At 39.4% G+C, this 7,176-nt stretch overlaps 1 pseudogene; it reads right to left on the reverse strand.

Annotated features, from left to right (window-relative positions):
* Positions 1-1,706: 1,706 nt before the first annotated feature.
* LOC147898777 (3-ketoacyl-CoA synthase 4 pseudogene) lies at positions 1,707-3,180 on the reverse strand (annotated as a pseudogene).
* Between the last annotated feature and the right edge of the window lie 3,996 nt (positions 3,181-7,176).

The raw sequence follows: 7,176 nt of genomic DNA on the forward strand, positions 1-7,176 counted from the left end.
GCACTTTTAACCACTTGTAGACATTTTGTGACAATACAATTTTTTTCATGTTCCCTTAGTACTCTTTGAGCACTTCTTGGCACTCTTGTAGCACTTTTTAGTGCTATTTCACATGTTTTTAGAACTTTTTGCCACAACTTGGTCGCTTTTTAGCACTTCTAAAGACTTATTAATAGTATTGAGCACTACTTCTTGACACTTTTTTGCACTTACAAGAACTTCAAAGCACTCTCCTAGGACTCTTTAGTGCTTTTTCAGCACTTGCAAGCACTTTTTGAGCATGTTTAGCGTGTTCATCCCTTTTTTAAAACTTGTTTGCACTTTCTAGCAGATCTTATAGTGCTTGAGCATTTTTTAAGTGCATTCAAGCACTTTTCAGCACTGTTTCAACTCTTTTTGGTATGTTTGTGAACTTTTTAGCACTTTTTAGCATGCTTGAGTATTTTCAGCATGCTGAAGCACTTTTTAGTATTTTTAAGCACTTTTGAGGATGTTTGAGTACTTTTGATCACTATTTAGCACTCTCGAGCAAATTTTGCCACTTTTTAGCACATTTTGGGCACTCTTAAGGTAGCTCTTCATGGAAAGTTGTTCCCACTTTCTTGCATTTTTTAGTAATTTCTTGACACTTGCTCCCACTTATTGTGTGCTTGTATGAACTTCTTAACAATACCAAGTAGTTTCTCATGACCTTCCAATACTTTTTAGGGACCTCTTAGGTATCTTTAGAACTTTTTAGCAACCACTGAAAACTGTTTGGACACTTTTAATGAGTTTTTATCATGATTCACTATGCATTGCTTTTGATGCACTATTATCTATGAGAGAGAGAGAGAGAGAGAGAGAGAGAGAGAGAGACCTTTTGCAATCTTGAAGCAACCAACAAATGGACAAACACATTCAGATTAACCCAGTATGCCCATTGTGTGGGAATTTGTCTTGTATGCTTTGTGAAATTGTGTGGTGACCAAGGAGGTATGATGCATGTTGGAAACGACAGTTCAACTTTGGAGACTTATATCCTAACTTTTCATAGCCTCACAATGGGGGACCCAGCTCTTTGGTGACACACGTAGCTGCTATCTATGCTAGCGACCAACTGGTACTACCTCTGATCGGTTATGCTAATGGTGGTTTAGGATATTAGAAGTAGGATGATCTTTCAACCCCAAGTGCAAATGTACTTTTGAGAATTGGCCATCTTGGCCCTTTTCAAATGCAACCTCTAGGATCTGAGATGGATCAGCATACGAATTCCAACAAGATACATGCCTTTTGGGAATCGGCCATCTTGGCTTTAGTTAAATGCAACCTCAAGAGATCATCAGGGCAAAGAACCCTGTAGTTAGCCATGCCTCGCTTGAAGGTAAAGCTCACTTACCCCCGTGGGTAGAGTTCCTCAGCACCTTCTTGCTAATAAAATTCGGCATTTCATTTTTTGAGAGCTTAGAATATAATTAGACTGATCAATGGTAGAGGTAGAACTGAAAGCATGCAAAGACTGACTTCCGAAGGGAATTTAATAGTAAAACGGGTTAATGACAGCTTGCTGTCCAGTTTCTCAGAGAGGACTGGAGTGCGTTTATAGAGTATCAGCATCAACGACTATAAGAATACATTGTTGCTAATGAAAGGACCAACTTACCTTCTTGTATCAACATTCATATAGAGATCATGGAGAAATCTCCGGTTAGAAGTACCTATCTTGGCATCTATGACGATTGAACTTCTAGCAATACAAGTTGAAGCGTTATCTTAAGTCTAGGAACGTCGAAATTCTGGCGATTCCGCTGGCAATTCTAGCAATACATGATGAAGCGTTATCTTAAGTCTATGAACGTCGAAATTCTGGCAGTTTCACTGGCATGGTTGTAATGGTATCTGCCCAACAGCCAGAAGCTGGGTGTTCGATGTTCCTTAGCGCTTGCAGCACGCAGCTGCAGCATTTGAACCCACTTCCCAGCCCAATTTGCCACACCTTGTTACCCGTCTTCACCCTCCCCTTCGCCTCCTCATAGGCCAGTGCATACCACACCGACGACGACGACACGTTCCCGAACCGATGTAGCGTCATGTAAGATGGCTCCGTCAGCTCCGCCGTGAGTTTCAAACTCTTCTCCACCTGCTTTATCACCGCTTTGCCTCCTGCATGGATGCAAATGTGGTCGAACGCTAGCTTGAAATCGGGTACGTAAGGCTTCACGCTCGCCTGAAACACCTTCCTTGCCACAGCGTTTGTTACAAACAATATGATCTCCCTAGTCGGCAGCACTCTCGGGGCCAGCCACCTGATGGTGGTCTCCATAGCACTTGCAGCACAACTCATCAGATCTTTCGAGAGGCTCACTCCAATCACTCCTTCGCTGTCTTCTTCTTGGAAAATGCACTTGTACGATTTGTCGTCGGCTGAAGCCTGCGTTCTCGCAGTGTACGTGACCTGATACTTGGCTCTGCCTCGATCCGCCCACTTATTTGACAGTACGACTGCCGAAGCTCCGACCCTGAAGAGGCAATTGGTAACCAGCATCGATCGATCATTCCCAAAATACCAATTTCTTGTCAAGTTCTCGGTGCTTACTACAAGAGCGTATGCATTTCGGTGTCCATAAAGGATTCTTTTAGCCAAGTCGAGCGATAGGATGCCCGCGGAGCATCCCATACCCGACAAGTTGAAGCTTTTGATGTTGTCCCGCAATTTGTACCTATTGACAATCATAGAAGTCAAAGACGGTGAGGGACTAAAGAGCGAACAATTCACAACCAGAACACTGATTTGTTCTGGCTTCACATTCACGTTGAGGAAGAGCTCATCCAGAGCGCCGAAAACCACCGTCTCACTCTCTGCGCGCTCCATTTGCAAGGTAATGCGAGGGGGGAAATAGTGCAAGGACGTCGGCATGGCAGTGTACTCGCTGAGGCCGGAGCGTTCGATGATTTTTCTTTGAAACTCAAGGCTACCGTCATCGAAGCCACCGGCGAGCGTCGAGTGCTCAAGGAAGGAGGCAATAGGGATTCTCCAAGACGAAGGGGGGCGGAAGCAAGCGAAGTCGACGACGTATACTGGGTGATGATGAAGAAAGAGCCAAACCAAGGAGCCCAAAAGCAAGGGGATGAGGGAGAAGAGGAGGTACGAGGTGCAGGGGATGTGCAGGGAGTCGAGGAGGAAGACGAGCGCCATGGTCACCTTCACAGCGACGGTGCAGCGAAGGTCGTATATGAAGCATTTTACAGAGTGATCAGAGTGTCTACGGACTCCTTGCTTGGATCAAACGCTAATTCCGTTTTAGTCCCTCTTCGCTCCTAATGCCACTCCTATTGCCTCTCTCCATCATCTGTACTTCCCATCTAGTTATTATTCTAAACGTCGCATACATATAAGTTCACCCGAAGAAAGCATTATTCAAAGGCCTTTACTTCTCCATGTGGTTTCGTTTCAAGGCCTTGTTGTGTACCCTCCCGTGCAATCCGAGTGCCACCCTGAGTTTGTTGCATGGCTTTGATGACTCTATCCATTTCGGATTCCTAGCTATGAGTGAAGGGCTTGGCTATGAGTGAGGGGTCGGCAGACCGTTCTCTTGTATACACTATAATTCCAACAAGGACTACACAGCCCCCCTCGCAGGCTTATTGAATGAATTCATCGAGTTTAATAGAGAAATTCAATTGATTTCTTAGGTAAAATGTTTGAGATAGCTCAATCGAGCTAAGATCAAAATGAGAGCTTCAAAATTTTATGCAAAGGGGGCTTGAACTCCATAGGGTCTTTCCACAAGACTACATGAAGATGTTATGAAGGAATTATAGTAAAAGAATTATGAATTCGATACACTCACAACTAAGAGGGAGGGAGGCCCTCCACTTATACTTAGAGACATTTCACTCTCTTCCATCTCTTTGATTTCCCTCCTTTTCTACTAACTAATACATTTTTGAACTCTTTTCAATTCTACAACTTGACTTTATTCCTATTTGTTTTATATTTGTTTTGGCCCATGGAGGCTAATTAACTTATGTTTGTGCATGGGTTAATTTGTTTTTATGCATACGTTAATCTTTTAAGCCTATGTCTAAGAGGGGTTATATGTGAAATTCTAGAAGGGATTTAAACCCATAATCTTGTGTTTCACACACCTGAGCTCTACCACTAAGCGTGTAACAACTCTAAGGATAACTATAATATCATAAATGGTCCCTCTTCCCCCTCCCCTTTGGCATGTCCCTTTCCCCTTCATAAGTGGTCCCTCTCCTGAGATTCACAATCTCAGGTAGCTCTCTCCTTAATCCCCCTCTCCTTTGGCATGTCCCTTTCTCTTTAATGCCCCCTTCATAAGTGGTCCTCCACAATCTCAAGTACCTCCCTCTTTAATGCCCCCTACCCTCCATTATTCTTCAATTGAAACTCCTCCCCTCCCCCTTTATCCCTTAGTTTAATCATGGCCTTGCCATCTTCCTTTTTACCCCTCTTCTATTCTCCACAACTAATTAATAGGAATTTATCATTTTTCAATGTCTAGGGGCACATACGTATTCATCTGTGCCCTTTAAAAATAAAGGGGACAATAAGATCAAACTTCTTTTATGGGGTGCTAGGTGGAGAGGTGGAGATACCTCAGCTACCTTTCTTATGTCTGAAGACTCACAAATCAAAGTAATTAATGGTTGCTAAGTCAAGGCCTTCAAGAAAGTGGTTTTCATTTCCTCAAAGGTTTGCAAGAATAAATTTTTTAGAAAATGTACTTTTGTTATATCGATGACATAGGAAAGGCCATTCATAATATTTAATAGCCACTCCCCACACACGTTCCTTGCTTTTATCAATTGTTAATTCAACATGTACAGGTATTTGCATAGCCTTTATAACCACTCCCCACACATTCCTTGCTTTTGTCATTTGTTAATGAAAGAAGTAGGGGTATTGGTATAACCTTTAAAAAAGGAAATCCACCTACATTTATTGAAAGAAGGAGGATGAAAGAAGTAGGGGTATTAGTATAGCCTTTAAGAAAGGACATCCACCTACATTTAATTTAATGTCATAAGAACAAATGAGTCCTCACGTAGTAATGTTTGGTAGTTTATGCGACTTTTTCTACATAGCTTATAGGATCCATAGGAGGACCATGGCACTCCATGATGAGTGTAGGCATTCAAAATGCACCCCATGTGGAGCCAATATTTTGTGAATTTCGTATAGATGCAAGTGTTAACTTTAGAAAATAGTACAAGGTGTAAATCAAGTACTGCTATTAACACAGGGAGGTAGCAAGCTAAGGGTGTCCACTTCCGGACCACTTTCGGGTGAGTGTGACACCCGCTCGAGTGAAAATACAAAGGTTTTGCTTCGGTCTGCAATACCTCGATCGAGGTATTATCTCCAATGAAAATCACACACGAGGACAACCGAGCCGAACCAATACCTCGATCGAGGTCCTGGACTTTTTTCACCGAACCGAGCCTATACCTCGATCGAGGTCTCTTGGCATGCCACCTATACCTCGTTCTAAGTATCGTGGCAATCCAGCTATACCTCGATCGAGGTATTGTGGCAAGTCCACATACCTCGATCTCGATCGTGTATCTCGATCGTGTCAAATACCTCGATCGAGGTATGTGCCATTCGACAGGGCAGTTGACATACCTCGATCGAGGTATGCTGGACCGATGACTTGGCCGCATGTCCAATACCTCGATCGAGGTATGTGGCATCCGGCTGGCAGCTGACATACCTCGATCGAGGTATCGTGGCAGGTCCATACCTCGATCGAGGTAAAACCGATGTGTACGGGGCATGTCAAATACCTCGATCGAGGTATAGAGGTATGACGGAGCGATGCATATGTGGCATATAAAATACCTCGATCGAGGTATCATGGCATGTCTATACCTCGATCGAGGTATGATGGATCGATATGTATGTTGCATGTGAAATACCTCGATCGAGGTAGAGAAACCCTAAATTTTTGTATATAAAGAGAGGGACCTCCCTCATTCTTCATACCTTGATCGAGCTCCTCCTCATCGAAATTGACGGATTTGCGGGAGCTCGACGGAATTGCGACAGCGACGGAGAACGGCCGACGGACAACGACGGAGATGGACGGAGCGGGAGATTCCAGGTAAGGTTTTTTTAATGTAGCATTTTTTTTTTGCGAAAATTTATTTAAATTTTAGTTTATAGGAATAATTATAAAATATTTCTAAATTTCAAATGCATTTTAAAGTTTTTTTAAATTATTTTTAGAATTACATAATTTTTTATTTAAAATGTGAAAATGTATATATTTTGTTTTTTAAAATCATCTTTAAAAAAAAAGAGATTAAAGTTATTTTTTAAATTAGTGCTATTTTTATTTAAATAAAGAAACGTTTAAATTTTATTTTTAAAAATGATCTTTAAAAAAAAAGAAAATAAGAGTTTAAGGTAGCTTTTATGTTATGTAAGTTATTTAAGTTAGTGAAGTTTTTATTTAAATGTCAAAAAGTATATAATTTATTTTTTAAAATCATCTATTAAAAAAAAAAAATAACTAAAGTTTATAAATTACTGAAGTTTTGAATTAAATATAACGTTTAAGTTTTCTTTTTAGAAATCATCTATTAAAAAAAAGAAAATAAGAGTTTAAAGTAGCTTTTATATTATTTTAGTTTATAGGAATATGTAATCTAATTATAAAATATTTCAAAATTTCAAATGCATTTTAAAATTTTTTTAAATAAATTTTTTTAATTACGTAATTTTTTATTTAAAATGTGAAAATGTATATATTTTGTTTTTTAAATTCATCAATTTAAAAAGAGAGAGATTAAAGTAGGTTTTATGTTATTTTTCAAATTGGTGCTATTTTTATTTAAATAAAAAAATGTTTAAATTTTAGTTTTAAAAATCATCTTTAAAAAAAAAAGAAAATAAGAGTTTAAGGTAGCTTTTATGTTATTTAAGTTAGTGAAGTTTTTATTTAAATGTCAGAAAGTATATATTTTGTTTTTTAAAATCATCTATTAAAAAAAAAAGAGATTAAAGTAGTTTGCATGTTATTTTTTAAATTATTGAAGTTTTGAATTAAATATAACGTTTAAATTTTGTTTTTAGAAATCATCTATTAAAAAAAAGAAATTATTGCGGTGTGCGTTTATCTATCTTTATGTGGAATATTATAGATTATATAGTTGGTTGAG

The sequence above is a fragment of the Dipteris shenzhenensis genome, chromosome 9, assembly GCF_047967505.1.
Source record: "Dipteris shenzhenensis isolate YYH24624 ecotype China chromosome 9, Dip_SZ_1.0, whole genome shotgun sequence".
In the NCBI taxonomy this organism is placed as follows: domain Eukaryota; kingdom Viridiplantae; phylum Streptophyta; class Polypodiopsida; order Gleicheniales; family Dipteridaceae; genus Dipteris; species Dipteris shenzhenensis.